Source organism: Giraffa tippelskirchi, chromosome X, assembly GCF_054371585.1.
Source record: "Giraffa tippelskirchi isolate mGirTip1 chromosome X, T2T-mGirTip1v1.2.pri, whole genome shotgun sequence".
Taxonomy (NCBI): Eukaryota; Metazoa; Chordata; class Mammalia; order Artiodactyla; family Giraffidae; genus Giraffa; species Giraffa tippelskirchi.
Genome location: NC_137289.1, coordinates 82,165,514 through 82,183,066, shown reverse-complemented (window position 1 = coordinate 82,183,066; position 17,553 = coordinate 82,165,514). Strand labels below are relative to the sequence as shown.

General features: G+C 40.5%; 1 pseudogene; it reads right to left on the bottom strand.

The window, feature by feature from the left end:
- Positions 1-400: 400 nt before the first annotated feature.
- The window catches only part of LOC145535674 (ubiquitin-conjugating enzyme E2 variant 1 pseudogene), a 65,042-nt pseudogene continuing 47,889 nt past the window's right edge, over positions 401-17,553 (bottom strand).

Sequence of the window (17,553 nt, the reverse complement as noted above, 5' to 3'; positions counted from 1 at the left end):
AGCTTTCCTGACTTCAGTTTATACAGCCTATACTATACTATAACCATCAAGACAGTATGGTACTGGCACAAAAATAGAAATATAGATCAATGAAACAATATATAAAGCCTGGAGATAAATCCATGCACCTATAGACAGCTTATCTTTAACAAATGAGGTAAAATATATATAATAGAGAAAAGACAGTCTCTTCAACAAGTGGTGCTGAGAAAACTGGTCAACCATGTGTAAAGGAATGAAACTAGAACACGCAATTGCCTTTGAATGAAAGCTTTCTTTCCAGTACTTTGAGGTCTACAAGGCATATCATTAAAAATTATGATTGTGGAAAATAAAGACAGTTTAAATATAACTGAGGGGGAGAGGCTGTAGTTTTTCTTTTTGATTAGTTGCTGTAACACTATCCTTCAGATGGCTGAGGAATCATTATATTTTCTTTAGACATCATTAAAGTCTTGAAAGTGAAAGAGTTAGTCTCTCAATCGTGTCCAACTCTTTGCAACCCCGTGAACTGTAGCCCACCAGGCTCCTCTGTCCATGGAATTCTCCAGGCAAGAATACTGGACTGTGTTGCCATTCCCTTCTCCAGGGGATCTTCCCAACCCAGAGATCAAACTTGGGTATCCTGCATTGCAGGCAAATTCTTTACCATCTGAGCTACCAGGGAAGCCCCATTGAACTCTTTGACATCAATAAAGCTCTTGCAAAACCACTTTGATGTGAAAGGAATTCTGCCATTTTGCTAGCACCAACATGGTTCTTTGACTCACCACTCCATTAGAACTATTAATTGTGTTCATACTATTTTTGTTAGAAATCTTACAAAGGAGTGCGATTCTGGGTATTTAGGTCCACATTCTGTTTTAAGGCTATATATCCATTTTTCATAAACAGTTACTATCCGTTTCCATCTTCTGTCATATGTCCATCATTTTCTAGACCACAGCTAACTGTGAAGTCTCCTCCTTCTTTCTGGCCTTCTTCAGGTTCTTCTAACAGTCAGAAATTACAAGGGACTTTGGCACAGGGAGGAAGGGAGGGCACTAGCAGAGTCAACTTAACCAGGCCATTATATCTAGCCTTTAATCCTCTCAACTTCTCAACTCCTAGATATATCCCCTTAACAGAGATTATTCAAAATCCTGAATCTTGAAGCTAATGTGTGGAGGAGAGAAGATTAAAACAGAAGCTTCTTATCTGCAATGCTCACAAATGTCTGCTATTTGCAGAGATTCCTCAATTCCTGGAGGGATTCCCTGATAGCTCAGATGGTAAAGAGTCTTTCTGAAGTACTGGAGACCCAGGTTTGATCCCTGGGTCGGGAAGATCCCCTGGAGATGGAAATGGCAACCCACTCCAGTATTCTTGCCTGGGAAATTCCATGGATGGAGAAATTTGACAGACTACAATCCATGGGGTTATGAAGAGTTGGACACGACTGAGCGACTTCGCTTCACTCAGTTCTTGGAGGAATTTCTTAGAAGCAAAGTGTACAAAGTGAATTGCTGTACATTGAGTCTTTCAGCATTGTCTCCCCATTTTTTTCTTGCTACTTTATAAGGATACTCTTAAGTAGAAAAAGCTTTTGGTTTTCCTTAAATGCATAGCAATGAAGAATATAATGACTAAGAGCATAATTTGGGACCATTGCCATGATTCATGCTAAAGTGTCCATAGTTTTACTCACTATTTGCATCAGTACAAATTCAACACATTGAAAAAGGCAAATGACATCTTAGTATCATTATGAAATTAGCTGGACTCCCTGAATATGTCTTTATCACCAGGGGTCCACGAACCACACTTTGAGAACCACTGACTGAGCAGCGACCTAAAGACATGCATGAATTTCAACTACATTCCACAAGATGGTGCTATTATAATGCATATCAGTAATTAAATGTTGCATTAAGATTGATTTAAAAAATTTGGTTGGTTTCAGAAACCAATGTATAATGTATATACTGAGAAAGTTTCCTTAGTGGGCTCTTGATAGCACCAGTCTACCTTTTTATCTGAACCCTCACTTCCAGTGCATAATCTTGTTCCCTGAATACTGCTTTGTCCATGGTTCCTTTCATATAAACCCTTTCCTCAGGGACATACAACACCTCATGTTAATTTGGATGGTGATAAGTTGGCAATCATGAACTCTCAAAGCCGTATCAAATGTAATGCTATTATTCAGGATGGGGAACACATGTAAACCCATGGCTGATTCATATCAATGTATGGCAAAAACCACTACAATATTGTAAAGTAATTAGTGTCCAACTAAAATAAATAAATTAATAAAAAAAGAACATTGTATGCTTTAAAATAGTATTTTCATCCTTTATAATTCTCATGCCTCTAGACGATAAACATATAAATTTCATGTCCCCACCAGAATTTTGATATGGCTTTTTGATAAGGGAAATGTTGCTCTCTGGGCTTCCTTAGCAGCTCAGTGGTAAAGAATCTTCCTGCCAATGTAGGAGATGCAGGTTTGACCCCTGAGTCAGGAAGATCCCCTGGAGAAGGAAATGGCAGCCCACTCCAGTATTCTTGCCTGGGAAATTCCATGGACAGAGGAGCCTGGTGGTCTACAGTCCATGGGGTTGCAAAAGAGTCAGACATGACTTAGCTACAACAATGTTGCTCTCTTTAATAATTATGTCCTATCATTTTCATATACCCCACTAGCTGGGAAGCTTTTGCCAGGCTTTATTTTGTATTCTATACTATAAAACAATAAGATCCATTTCATTTTTTAGATATAAAATTATAATATTTAGTATGATATTTATTTTCAAATCATCTGCCACCCACACTACCCGCAGTGCTTTGACATTTTTAAAGAGGTTCTACTGTCTGCAATTTCTCTGTGAAACATTTATTCATTCAATTCTTGAAGACCTTTCTTTGGAGTTCTTTATTAAATGGTGAATTACTATTGCTCCTTGGAAGAAAAGCTATGACAAACCTAGACAGCATATTAAAAGGCAGAGACATTACTTTGGCAACAAAAGTCTTTATAGTCAAAGCTATGGTTTTTCCAGTAATCATGTACCAGTGTGAGAGTTGGACCATAAAGAAGACTGAGTGCCAAAGAATTGATGCTTTTGAACTGTGGTGCTACAGAAGACTCTCTAGAGTCCCTTGGATTGCAACCCTGAATTTTCATTGGAAAGACTGATGCTGAAACTGAAGCTCCAATACTTTAGCCACCTGATGAGAAGAGCCAGGTCACTGGAAAAGACCCTGATGTTGGGAAAGATTAAAGGTAGGAGGAGAAGGGGACGACAGAGGACGAGATGGTTGGATGGCATAACCAACTCAATGGACATTAATTTGAGCAAACTCCGGGTGATGGTGAAGGACAGGGGAGACTGGCATGCTGCGGTCCATGGGGTTGCATAGAGTTGGACTTGACTGAGCGACTGAATAACAACAACAACCCAAGGAAAAGACATGTGTTAAGCTGGTGGTTTACGGTATGTCCTGTGGATTCTTGGGTCTCATAACAATGATCTAGAAAGCCCAAAAATGTTTTGTTTGCAGTTTTAAAATTGTGTAAATTTTGGTTGAACAAAAACCTCAAATACAGGTGTTATTTAACTTTTGATAATTTTGATTAATTTTGTAATAAGAATTAAGTAAAAATTGCATTTTATAGATTAATGTTAATAAAATGCACTTTCCTTTTTTAATTCTTTATTGGAAGAGGCTCAGCATACAATTTGTTTGGTAATGAGATTCTTCTGAGAATCATTGCCATCAGCTCTTAGTTACATTACTCCCATATATTTCTCTCTACACCTAATTGTGTTCTTCATATTTTCCCATCTGAAACCATTATCCTATCATTCCTCTCTTCAAACTCCTTTCATACTTTCTTAGATATGTTTTACCAGGCATTCATTTACTCCCTTATATCCTGTCTGATAGGGACTCCAAGAGCTCCTACTTTACTCAGTCCTCTCAGTAACCTGATTTCCTCAAGACCCCAACCTCTTGGCCTTCTGTCCACAGTGCTGCTTTCTCAGGATCTTTCCATGTACCACCTGTTCTGATAGCTGGGGACTAAGTTTAACTAAGGAGAATATAGTGTTGCTAGAAGAGGCTGAGGACACACAATTCTGACTACAACTTGATAAACAGGGCTGGATATAATTGGATGCTACCAACCCAAAACCCTGCTGCCTAAAGTTTGCTCAGAGGTAACAGCTTGAGGACATGGCAGTGTAACCCAGAGGAAGGAACATTGTGATGATCTTAATCCCTTAAGTCTGTTTTCCTCCAGCTTCCTTTTATACCCAAACTCTACATGCAGCTTTGGGCAAGTCACTTTCCTCTCTGAGTTTCCTCATCATGGTGTACAGAATTAAAAAAAAAAGAAAAAACTAGAGTCAAATAGCCTAGAGTCAAGTTAGATTGGTTGTGTTATCTTGAGCTCTAACACCCTATGATTATGTGCTGAAAACAGAAAGCAAGGACCAGGAGTACTGGGACTGAAGATAGGCCCTGAGGTTGAGAATAGATCAATTCCAGGAGAGGGAGAGAAAACTTGAATAGAATTCACTAGATGCTATATAGTGAGATGACAATACATATAGAGGAGTAGAGGCCTGGGAATGGTGATGGACTAGGGCACATTCAAACCTTTCTTGTTTGCAGTGTTGTCCTGCCCTAAATTATTATCATCCAGGCCCTTGCAATGTCTCATTGTTATCTGCCCTGTCTTCTATCACTCAGCTGTATAATTCCTTTGGTACATGACCTTAAGACAGAATTCCCTAAGGTGAAATCTCATTCATGTCAGTCCCTTTCTTTAAAAATATCAGCCAGTAATTTCCCATTACTCATAGAATAAAATAGAAACTATTCTTGCCTTCAAGGTCCTTCTTGATCTGTCCTCAACTAATTTCCAAGTCTTACTTACTTCTCCCCTGCAGGTACTCAAGGTACAGGTCACTCTGGATTCCTGTTTCTTCCAACATGTAATGCTTATACTCACCTTAGTGGAAAATCCTATCCATACTCCATGGTCCATCTCAAATGAACCTGTGTCTCTCAACTCTCCTCTACATGTTTGGAGTGCTCTGATGGTACCTTTCATAGGTACTTCCCACATTTTGCCTTGTGTGTGATTTTTGGTGTTACATTTCCCTTTCTTAGATGTAAATTCCCAGAGGGTAGAGACCCCATGTCATTTCATCTGTATCTGTTTCTTTCATCTAATCCCTACAATTGTGCCTAGTATGTTTCTGTGTATATTGAGCCTCAATAAACATTGATTGAAACAAATTTAATATTTTAAAAATTGTTCTCCAAACTCAATTCTTATTGCTCTGTTTAAGTAATAAAAAAGGTTTTTAGCTACAAGACTTTCAGGGAACCATTCTGGCAGAGCATTTTGGTGGTTATACTGGTACTATTTTCCAGATTTAACTTGACTTTGATCCCTATTGAAGCCAACAAATCTCTTCATATATTGTGCACAGCTAAGAGAAAGTATATGACTGACTATTGAATTACAATAATGAATACTGAGATTAGAATGAGGACAGTACATATTATGACATAGTTTCAACTGCTTTATAACTGCAACCTTGTTTTTTAACTGCAACCTTTTTTCTTTCTACTCTAGGAGTCTAGAACATCCACAAAGCAAACCTGACTATCTGAAACTGCCATTGTTCTAGGAGTTCATGTTACACTGTCCCTTTCACCAATATCCCAAGGAAAAGGCGGTACATATTATCTCTAACCTTCCACTTCAAAGCAGATTAAACAACCTTCACTTGGGACTAGTTGATGGTATTTCCTAAAATGCAAAGGTGTAAACTGCATCTGTAGTCCTTGTGGGGCACCATTATTTTTTAAAAATTATTTATTTTAATTAGAGGCTAATTACTTTACAATGTTGTGATGGTTTTTGCCATATATTGACATGAATCAGCCATGGGTGTACATGTGTCCCCCCGTCCTGAATCCCTCTCCTACCTCCCTCCCCAACCCATCCCTCTGGGTGTCCCAGTGCACTGGCTTTGAGTGCCCTGTTTCATGCATTGAACTTGGACTGGTCATCTGTTTCACATATGGTAATACACATGTTTCAATGCTATTCTCTCAAATCATCTCACCCTTGCCTTCTACCACAGAGTCCAAAAGTCTGTTCTTTATATCTTTGTCTCTTCTGCTGTCTCTGCCTATAGGATCATAATTATCATCTTTCTAAATTCCATATATATGCATTAATATACTGTATTGGTGTTTTCCTTTCTGACTTACTTCACTCTCTATAATAGGCTCCAGTTTCATCCATCTCATTAGAACTGATTCAAATGTTCTTTTAAATAGCTGAGCAATATTCCATTGTGTATATGTATCACAACTTTCTTATCCATTCATCTGCTAATGGACATCTAGGTTGCTTCCATGTCCCAGCTATTGTAAACAGTGCTGCAATGAACATTGGGGTACATGTGTCGCTTTCAGTTCTGGTTTGTGGGGCACCATTGTTTACTTAATGCAGAATCCTGCTGTATATTCTGGTGCCCAAGACATTGTGGAGTAAGAAAAATTAAATGAAAGCACTTAGAATTGAATATCTAGAATAGGAACTTAATTTTTAGTCCTGTTAGAGGCAGGGATTTTTGTAGATGGGACAACTGAAATAAAATTGGAGAAGCACTAATTTAATACTCTGAAATAAAGTGGAATAAGTTTGTGAAAAGTATTTTATTATTAATGGAAAATACATGGATAAAACAAACAACACACTTGCCAAAGTTTAAAATAGAAGAGGTTAAATTTTATTCTTGTGCCCGAAATTCATCTTAGATATAGATTTAGATAGTATACAAAATGCAAGGCTATAAAAAATCAAAAGTATTCATTTACTTTTTGAGAATTGCTACTTAATGAGAAGGAAATGACTACCCACTCCAGTATTCTTGCCTGGAGAATCCCATGGACAGAGGAGCCTGGTGGGCTGCATTCCATGGGGTTGCAAAGAGTGAGTGACTAACAGACACTTAATTTGTATCATTTTATAGTATAAAATAGTATAGTATAATTTTATCAAAATATATCTTTCAACAAGAATTATTCATGCATTTACTGCTTTTATAATTCCAGATCAAATTTAGCACACTTTGTTGTTCAGTTGCTAAGTCGTGTTCACTTCTTTGTGAACCCATGGACTTCAGCACACAAGGCTTCCCTGTCCTTCACTGTCTCCCAGAGTTTGCTCAAATTCATGTACATTGAGTCAGTGATGCTTTCTAACCATCTCATCCTGTGCTATCTGTTCTCTTTCTGCCTTTAAACTTTTCCAGCATAAGGATCTTATCCAATGAGTTGGCTCTTTGCATCAAGTGGCCAAAGTATTCAAGCTTTAGCTTCAGCATTAGTCCTTACAGTGAATATTCAGGGTTGATTCCCTTTAGGATTTACTGGTTTGATTTCCTTGTACTCCAAGGGACTCTCAAGAGTGAAGACTCCAGCACAATGACTCGAAAGCATCAATTCTGCAGAGCTCAGTCTTCTTTACGGTCCAACTCTCACATCTGTACAAGACTACTGGAAAAACCATAGCTTTGACTATATGGACTTTTGTGAGGAAAGTGATGTATTTGCTTTTTAATATTCTGTCTAAGTTTGTTTAGGCTTCCCTTCCAAGGAGCATATGTCTCTTAATTTCACAGCTGCAGTCATGATCTGCAGTGATTTTGTAGTCCAAGAAAATAAAATCTGTCACTGCTTCCACTTTTCCCCCTTCTCTTTGCCATGAAGTGATAGGACCAGATGCCATGATCTTAGTTTTTTGAATGTTAATTTTTAAGCCAGCTTTTTCACTCTCCTCTTTCACCTTCATCAAGAGACTATTTATTTCCTCTTCACTTTCTGCCGTTAGAGTGGTATCATCTGCATATGTGAAGTTGTTGATATTTCTCCTGGAAACCTTGATTCTGGCTTGTGATTCATCCAGCCCGGCACTTCCCATGATGTATTCTGCATAGAAGTTAGATAAACAGGCTGACAATATATACAGATTTATACTCCTTTTCCAGTTTTAACCAGTCAGTTGTTCCATGTAAGATTCTAAAGGTTACTTCTCGACCCCCAGACAGGTTTCTCAGGAGATAGATAAGGTGGTCTGGTATACCCATCTCTTTAAGAATGTTCCATAGTTTGTTGTGATCCACAGAGTCAAAGGGACTTCCCTGGTAGCTCAGATGGTAAAGCATCTGCCTACAATGCAGGAAACCCAGGTTTGATCCCTAGGTCAGGAAGATCCTCCGGAGAAGGAAATGGCAACCCACTCTAGTACTCTTGCCTGGAGAATCCCGTGGACAGAGGAGCCTCATGGGCTACAGTCTGTGGGGTCGCAAAGAGTCCAACACGACTGAACGACTTCACTTCCTTCCACTTTCACAGAGTCGAAGGCTTTAGGGTAGTCAATGAAAGAGAAGTAGATGTTTTACTAGAACTCCCTTTATTTACCTGTGATCCAACGAAGATTGGCAATTTGATCTCTGGTTCCTCTGCCTTTTGTAAACTCTGCGTGTACATCTAGAAGTTCTCAGTTCACATACTGCTGGAGCCCAGTTTGAAGGATTTTGAGCTTGACCTTACTAGATTGCAAAATGAGCACAATTGTCCAGTAGTCTGAACATTCTTTGGCATTGTCCTTCTTTGAGATTGGAATGAAAACTGACTTTTTCCAGTCTTGTGGCCACTGCTGAGTTTTCCAAATTTGGTGACATATTGAGCGCAGCACATAGACAGCATCATCTTTTAGGATTTTAAATAGTTCAGCTGGAATTCTGTCACATCTACTAGCTTTCTTTGTAATAATACTTGCTAAGGCCCACTTGACTTCACACTCCAGGATGTCTGGCTCTAGATGCGTGATCATTATTATGTTTATACCAGTGATTAAGACCTTTTTTGTGTGTGTAGTTTTTGGTGGATTCTTGCCACCTCTTCTTAATATCTTCTGCTTCTGTTAGGTCCATACATTTCTGTCCTTTATTATGCCCATCTTTGCATGAAATGTTTCCTTGGTATTTCTAATTTCCTTGAAGAGATCTCTAGTCTTAATCATTCTGTTGTTTTCCTTTATTTCTTCGTATTGATCACTGAGGAAGGCTTTCTTTTCTCTCCTTGTTATTCTTTGGAACTCAGTATTCAGATGGGTATATCTTTTCTCCTTTGTCTTTAGCTTCTCTTCTTTTCTCAGCTATTTGCAAGGCCTTCTCAAACAACCATTTTGCCTTTATTTTTCTTGGAGATGGTCTTGATCACTGGCTCCTGTACAATGTCACGAACTTCCATCCACAGTTCTTCAGGCACTCTGTCTATCATATCTAATCCCTTGAATCTTTTTGTTGCCTCCACTGTATAATCATAAGGGACTTGATTTAGGTCATACCTGGATAGTGTAGTGGTTTTTCCTACTTTCTTTAATTCAAGTCTGAATTTGTCAATAAGGAGCTCATGATCTGAGCCACATTCAGCTCCTGGTCTTGTTTTTGCTGACTGTATAGAGCTTCTCCATCTTTGGCTGCAAATAATATAATCAATCTGATTTTGGTATTGACCATCTGGTGATGTCCATGTGTAGAGTCTTCTCTTGTGTTGTTGGAAGAGGGTGTTTGCTATGACCAATGTGTTCTCTTGACAAAATTCTGTTAGCCTTTGCCCTGCTTCATTTTGTACTCCAAGGCCAAACTTGCCTGTTTCTCCAGGTATCTTTTGACTTCCTCCTTTTGTATTCCAATCCCTGATAATGAAAAGGACATTTTTTTGGTGTTAGTTCTAGAAGGTCTTGTAAGTCTTCATAGAACTTGTCAACTTCAGATTCTTTGGCATCAGTGGTTGGGACATAGACTTGGGTTACTGTAATGTTGAAGGGTTAGTCTTGGAAACGAACCAAGATCATTCTGTAATTTTTGAGACTGCATCCAAGCACTTCATTTCAGACTCTTCTGTTGACTATGAAGTGAAGTGAAGTCGCTCAGTCGTGTCCGACTCTTTGCGACCCCATGGACTGTAGCCTACCAGTCTTCTCTATCCATGGGATTTTCCAGGCAAGAATACTGGAGTGGGTTGCCATTTCCTTCTCCAGGGCTACTCCTGGAGAAGGAGATTTTGCCCACAGTAGTAGTTAAAATGGTCATCTGAATTAAATTCACCCATTCCCATCCATTTTAATTCACCTGTTCCTAAGACGTTGATGTTCACGCTTACCATCTCCTGCTTGACCATGTCAAATTTACCTTGATTCATGGACCTAACATTCCACATTCCTATGTAATATTGTTCTTTAGAGCATTATACTTTATTTTCACCACCAGACATATCCACAACTGAACATCTTTACTGCTTTGTCCCAGCCACCACATTCTTTCTGGAGCTGGTAGTAATTGCCCTCTGCTCCTCTCCAGTATAAGTTAAATAAGCAGGGTGACAATATACAGCCTTGAGGTACTCCTTTTCGTATTTGGAACCAGTCTGTTGTTCCATGTCCAGTTCTAACTGTTGTTTCCTGACCTGCATACAGGTTTCTCAAGAGACAAGTCAGGTAGTCTGGTATTCCCATCTCTTTCAGAATTTTCCACAGTTTATCGTGGTCCACACAGTCAAAGGCTTTGGCATAGTCAATAAAGCAGACATAGATGTTTTTCTGGAACTCTCTTGCTTTTTCGATGATCCAGTGGATGTTGGCAATTTGATCTCTGGGTCCTTATTTAACTTATATACAGAGTACATCATGAGAAACGCTGGGCTGGAAGAAACACAAGCTGGAATCAAGATTGCTGGAAGAAATACCAATAACCTCAGATATGCAGATGACACCACCCTTATGGCAGAAAGTGAAGAGGAACCAAAAAGTCTCTTGATGAAAGTGAGAGAGGAGAGTGAAAAAGTTGGCTTAAAGCTCAACATTCAGAAAACTAAGATCATGGCATCTGGTCCCATCACTTCATGGGAAATAGATGAGGAAACAATGGAAACAGTGTCAGACTTTATTTTTGGGGCTCCCAATCACTGCAGATGGTGAATGCAGCCATGAAATTAAAAGATACTTACTCCTTGGAAGGAAAGTTATGACCAACCTAGCAGAGGCATTACTTTGCCAACAAAGGTCCGTCTAGTCAATGCTATGGTTTTTCCAGTAGTCATGTATGGATGTGAGAGTTGGACCATGAAGAAAGCTGAGCACCAAAGAATTGATGCTTTTGAACTGTGGTGTTGGGGAAGACTCTTGAGAGTCCCCTGCACTGCAAGGAGATCCAACCAGTCCATCCTAAAGGAGATCAGTCCTGGGTGTTCATTGGAAGGACTGATGTTGAAGCTGAAACTCCAATACTTTGACCACCTGATGCGAAGAGTTGACTCATTGGAAAAGACCCTGATGCTGGGAAGGATTGGGGGCAGGACGAGTAGGGGACGACAGAGGATGACATGGCTGGATGGCATCACCGACTCGATGGCGATGAGTTTGGGTAAACTCCAGGATTTGTTGATGGACAGGAAGGCCTGGCGTGCTGCGATTCATGTGGTCGCAAAGAGTCGGACACGACTGAGTGACTGAACTGAACTGACCTTCTCCAGTAACATATTGGACACCTTCCAACCTGGGGTTTCATCTTCTGGTGTCATATCTTTTTGCCTTTTTGTACCTTTCATGAGGTTCTCAAGGCAAGAATACTGGAGTGGTTTGCCATCCCCTTCTCCAGTGGCCATATCTTGTGTGGCCCTGTGTGGCATGGCTCATAGTTTCATTGAGTTATGCAAGCCTCTTGACCATGACAAGGCTGTGATCCACAAAGGGGTTAGCACAGTTAACTATGTTTAAAATGTAAGCAAGGTACTTTTGCTTAAAATGGCTGATTAAGGTCCTCTGAAAATTCTCTAATCCTTAAAATCAATGGAGAACACTGATTTAAGCTGAATGGATAAGGAAGCCTTGGTACATATACACAATGGACTATTACTCAGCCATTGAAAAGAATACATTTGAATCAGTTCTATTGAGATGGATGAAACTGGAGCCCATTATACAGAGTAAAGTAAGCCAGAAAGAAAAACACCAATACAATATACTAATGCATATATATGTAATTTGAAAGATGGTAATGCTAACCCTATATGTGAGACAGAATAAGAGACACAGATGCATAGAATAGTCTTATGGACTCTGAGGGAGAAGGTGAGGGTGGGACGTTCTGAGAAAATAGCATTGAAGCATGTGTGAAACAGAACACCATTCCAGGTTCGATGCATGAGACAAATGCTCAGGGCTGGGGCAATGGGATGACCCAGAGGGATGGGATGGGGAGGGAGGTGGTAGGGGGGTTCAGGATGGGGAACACATGTAAACCCATGCCTGATTCATGTCAATGTATGGCAAAAACCACTACAATATTGTAAAGTACTTAGCCCCTAACTAAAATAAATAAATTTATTAAAAAAAAATAAGAATAAGCTTTTTCAGAACTCTTGAAATTAATAAAAAATTTGAAGCAATTAGGCAAGTCAAGAGACTCAAGGGAAAAAACAGCTGAATCACAGTGAGAATAGTGTTTATTGTCATTAGTTGCCCTATTTCCGCCCTCTACTTCCATCTCTATAGTATTCTTGAACTCCAAGACATCCAACTTACGGTAAAAACTATCAGCCTGGTGGCCACTAGGGGTGGAAGAATGGGAAGCAAATTTTTTCAAAGCTTTCTCCCCAGATACTTTTCACTATTTGCCTTCTCTGGTGATTTGCTGGTAGCCTTTCCTTGCTAAGTTGTCTTTATTTGACTTGACTCAAAGTTTGTCCAGTGGGAAAGCCTTTTCCCTCAGGGACATTTGTCAGGAACAATCAAAGGCAATAATTTAACTTCACAGGTGCCTGAGATGATGCATAGCAAATTGGACAAATATTAGGCTAACTAAAAATCTTAAAATGAAAAGCTGTAGAATGAGATGTCCACAGGGGTTTTGAAAAGCTTTGAAGTATCCCTGAGGATTTGGAAACCGTAAGTATGCTGGGCTGTGTGCATTCACAGAATGGTGTGCATGCTCAGAAAAGACTTGAAAAGGCACTGACTTGATACTTATGACTTCTGTAGAGGCTCTGAGAAAGCAGACATTGAAATAGGCCATAACACATATACACAAAAAACCCCTGGCAAAGACTGAGAGACTTATCGGATCCAGGTGTTTGAAAATCTTTGTCCAATCATTAGTTGGCATATATATTAACTGAGCAGAGGCTTCAGTGACCACATAAGACATAGAATACAGACTTTACAAAATTAATTTCAAAACATAAGTAAACAAACAACAAAAAATGAAAAAACAATAAACTCTGGAAGAGAGAATGGCACAAATGGGGGAAATAATACAGTTTTATAGAAGCAAGCTTTTTGCATACAATTGAATTAAGCTGGTATTAATTTGAACTAGATTTTTATAATATATAAAATATAATTTCTAGGCTTATTGCTGAGATCACAAAGAGAAAAAATAGAGGGGGCTAAGATGGCGGAGGAATAGGATGGGGAGACCACTCTCTCCTCCACAAATTTATCGAAAGAACATCTGAACGCTGAGCAAACTTCACAAAACTACTTCTGAACGCTGACAGAGGACGTCAGGCATCCAGAAAGACAGCGCATTATCTTCGAAAGCAGGTAGGAGAAATTATAAAAGATAAAAAGAGAGACTAAAGAGTTAGGGACAAGACCCGTCCTGGGGAGGGAGTCGTAAAAGAGGAGAAATTTCCAAGCACCAGGAAACCCTCTCACCGGCGGGTTTGGGGGAAGATTTCGAATCTCGGAGGGCAACATAACTGGGAGAAAAAATAAATAAAACCCACAGATTACGTGCCTAAAAGCAACTCCCAGCAAAGAACCCCAGACGCTCGCATCTGCTACCAGCAAGTGGGGGTTGAACGGAGAGGAGCAGGCGGCACTGCTTAGGGTAAGGACTGGGCCCGAACGCCCTGAGGGCAATCTGAGGGAGCTAACGTGAGATAGTAACCTAAACTGTGGGAAAGCCAGAGAGAGAAAACTATCCCGCGAAAAGCTCAAATCTAAGGCACTTCCGGCCCGCTCACAGAACAAAGGACTGAGCGACAGCAGAGGAAAGCTAGCCGGCTGCGGACCGCCCCATCCCCCGCCGGACACAGCAGGCAGGCGGGGCCAGCCAGAGCCGGAAAGGGGCAAACTCGGCCCCAGAGAGGGCACCCCCTAGAAAGCTGCAAACAGGCTCCCAGTTTCTAAGCAAAGACTGCCTGAGATCCCGGAGGGTCGCCAGCCGCCAGGAGGATCGCAGCCAGAGATCAGCTCCCCAGAACCGACACAAAGCACACCGGAGCCGGGCGCGCCCGTAAACCGAGGCGGGGACCAGGGAGGTGATAAGCCGCACCACCCCAACAGGGGAGAGTGCGTTTGCCAAACTCCTGGCTGCCTGAGCTGCTCCGACTGGGAACGGGACAAACCGCGGGCGCAATCGAGTCTGCGCCTTTGTGGAGTAACCGAGAACCTGAACCTGAGCAGCTTAGACCTGGAAAGTGCATGCATCTCAGGGCCCACTCCCCGGCCGAGTAACCTGCAGCCTGAGCAGGGTAGACAGGGAAAGCACACACGCCGTGAGCGGGGGCGAACCCAGTGCGGCCGAGACACTGCAAACTCTCCACACACACGCCAGTGATACAGGTTTGCAGTGTTCCTCCCTCCCCACAGCACGACTGAACAAGCGAACCTAATGAGACCACCTCCGTCCCTTTGTGGCAGGGCGGAAGCTAGATACTGAATAGACCGCCAAACAGAAGCCAAATAAACAGAGGGAAGCGCATTGGAAGTGACAGGCCAACAGATTAAAATCCTTGTAGTTAACACCGACTGCATTGAAAAGGGCCTATAGAACGTGAAAAGTATAAGCAGGAACAAGGATCTATCTGAAACGGAACAGACCCCACACTGCTCACAACAGCCCCAGAGAAAATCCGGGATATATATTTTTACTATTATCATTTTTTTTTAATTTTTTTAAATTTTTTTCTTTCTTTTTTCTTCAAGTCCTCTGTTACACCTTTAATTTTCATTTTCATAACCCACTATTACCTTGCAAAAAAAAAACAAACCTATTTTTAAAGCAAACTGCATACATATATCTTATACCTTTTATGTTTTCTTTTTTTACTGTTTTACTGTTTTTTTCTTTTTACACTGTTTTCTTTTTTCTTTTTTTTTATATTGTATGTTTTATAAGAGTCTAATCTCTAGATTTTTAATCTTTGTTTTACATATTTGATATCAATTTTGTACATTTAAGAATCCAATCTTTAGTACCCATTTTTACTCAAGAGTGTGATTACTGGCTTGATTACTCTCTCCCCCTATTGACGCTCTTTCTTCTCCCCCAGGGAACCTCTATCTCCCCCCCTCCTCCTTCTCTTCTCAACCCAATTCTGTGAATCTCTGAGGGTGTTCTGGGTACCGGAGAACACTTTGGGAACAGAATACTGCCCAGATCTCTCTGTCCCCTCTTGATTCCTCCCTTTCTACTCATGCTCACCTCTATTACCTTCCTCCCCGCTCTCTTTGTATCTCTGTGAACCGCTCTGAGGGTTCCAGACTGTGGAGAGCACAGAGGGAAGTGCTTACTGGCTAGACTGCTCTCTCCACGTTTGAGTCCCCCTCTTCTCCTCCTGGTCACCTCCAACTCCCACCCCCCCCACTTCACCTCTCCATGTAACTCAGTGAACTTTTCTGCGTATCCCTCACTGTGGAGAATCTTTTCACCATTAACCTAAAAGTTTTATTATCAATGCTGTATGGATGGAGAAGTCTTGAGGCTACTGCAAGAATAAGGCTGAAAGCCAGGGGAAACATTAATTAATAAGAGATCATCCAATAGCCTCCACATATACACTGAAACCAAGCTCCACCCAAGAGCCAATAAGTTCCAGAGCAAGACATACCACACAAATTCTCCAGCAACGCAGGAAAATAGCCCTGAGCATCAATATACAGGCTTCCCAGAGGCACACCAAATCCATAGACATCTCAAAACTCAATACTGGACACTCCATTGCACTCTAGAGAGAAGAAATCCAGCTCCAACCACCAGAACACCGACACAAGCTCCCTCATCCAGAAAACCTTGACAAGCCACCCGTCCAACCCCACCCACAGTGAGGAACCTCCACAATAAAGAGGAACTTCAAACTACCAGAATATAAAAAGGCCACGCCAAACACAGCAATCTAAACAAGATGAAAAGGCAGAGAAATACTCAGCAAGCAAAGGAAAATGAGAAATGCCCACCAAACCAAACAAAAGAGGAGGAGATAGGGAATCTATCTGAAAAAGAATTTAGAATAATGATAATAAAAATGATCCAAAATCTTGAAAGCAAAATGGAGTTACAGATAAATAGCCTGGAGACAAGGATTGAGAAGATGCAAGAAATATTTATCAAGGACCTAGAAGAAATAAAAAGAAGTCAATATATAATGAATAATGAAATAAAGGAGATAAAAGACACTCTGGAGGGAACCAACAGTAGAATAATGGAGGCAGAAGATAGGGTAAGTGAGGTAGAAGATAGAATGGTGGAAATAAACGAAGCAGAGAGGAAAAAAGAAAAAAGAATCAAAAGAAATGAGGAAAACCTCAGGGACCTCTGGGACAATATGAAACGCCCCAACATTCGAATCGTAGGAGTCCCAGAAGAAGAAGATAAAAGGAAAGGCCATGAAAAAATACTCGAGGAGATAATAGTTGAAAATTTCCCTAAAATGGGGAAGGAAATAGTCACAGAAGTCCAAGAAACCCAGAGAGTCCCAAACAGGATAAACCCAAGGTGAAACACCCCAAGACACATATTAATCAAATTAACAAAGATCAAACACGAAGAACAAATATTAAAACCAGCAAGGGAAAAACAACAAATAACACACAAGGGGATCCCCATAAGGATAATAGCTGATCTTTCAATAGAAACTCTTCAGGCTAGAAGGGAATGGCAGGACATACTTAATGTAATGAAAGAGAATAATCTACAGCCCAGATTACTGTAACCAGCAAGGATCTCATTCAGATATGAAGGAGAATTCAAAAGCTTTACAGACAAGCAAGAGCTGAGGGAATTCAGCACCACCAAACCAGCTCTCCAATAAATGCTAAAGGATCTTCTCTAAACAGGAAACACAGAAAGGATGTTTCAACACGAACTCAAAACAACAAAGTAAATGGCAACGGGATCATACTTATCAATAATTACCTTAAATGTAAATGGGTTGAATGCCCCAACCAAAAGACAAAGGCTTGCTGAATGGATACAAAAACAAGACCCCTATATATGCTGTCTACAAGAGACCCACCTCAAAACTAGGGACACATACAGACTGAAAGTGAAGGGATGGAAAAACATATTTCATGCAAACGGAGACGAAAAGAAAGCAGGAGTTGCAATACTCATTTCGGATAAAATAGACTTTAAAATAAAGGATGTGAAAAGGGACAAAGAAGGACACTACATAATGATCAAAGGGTCA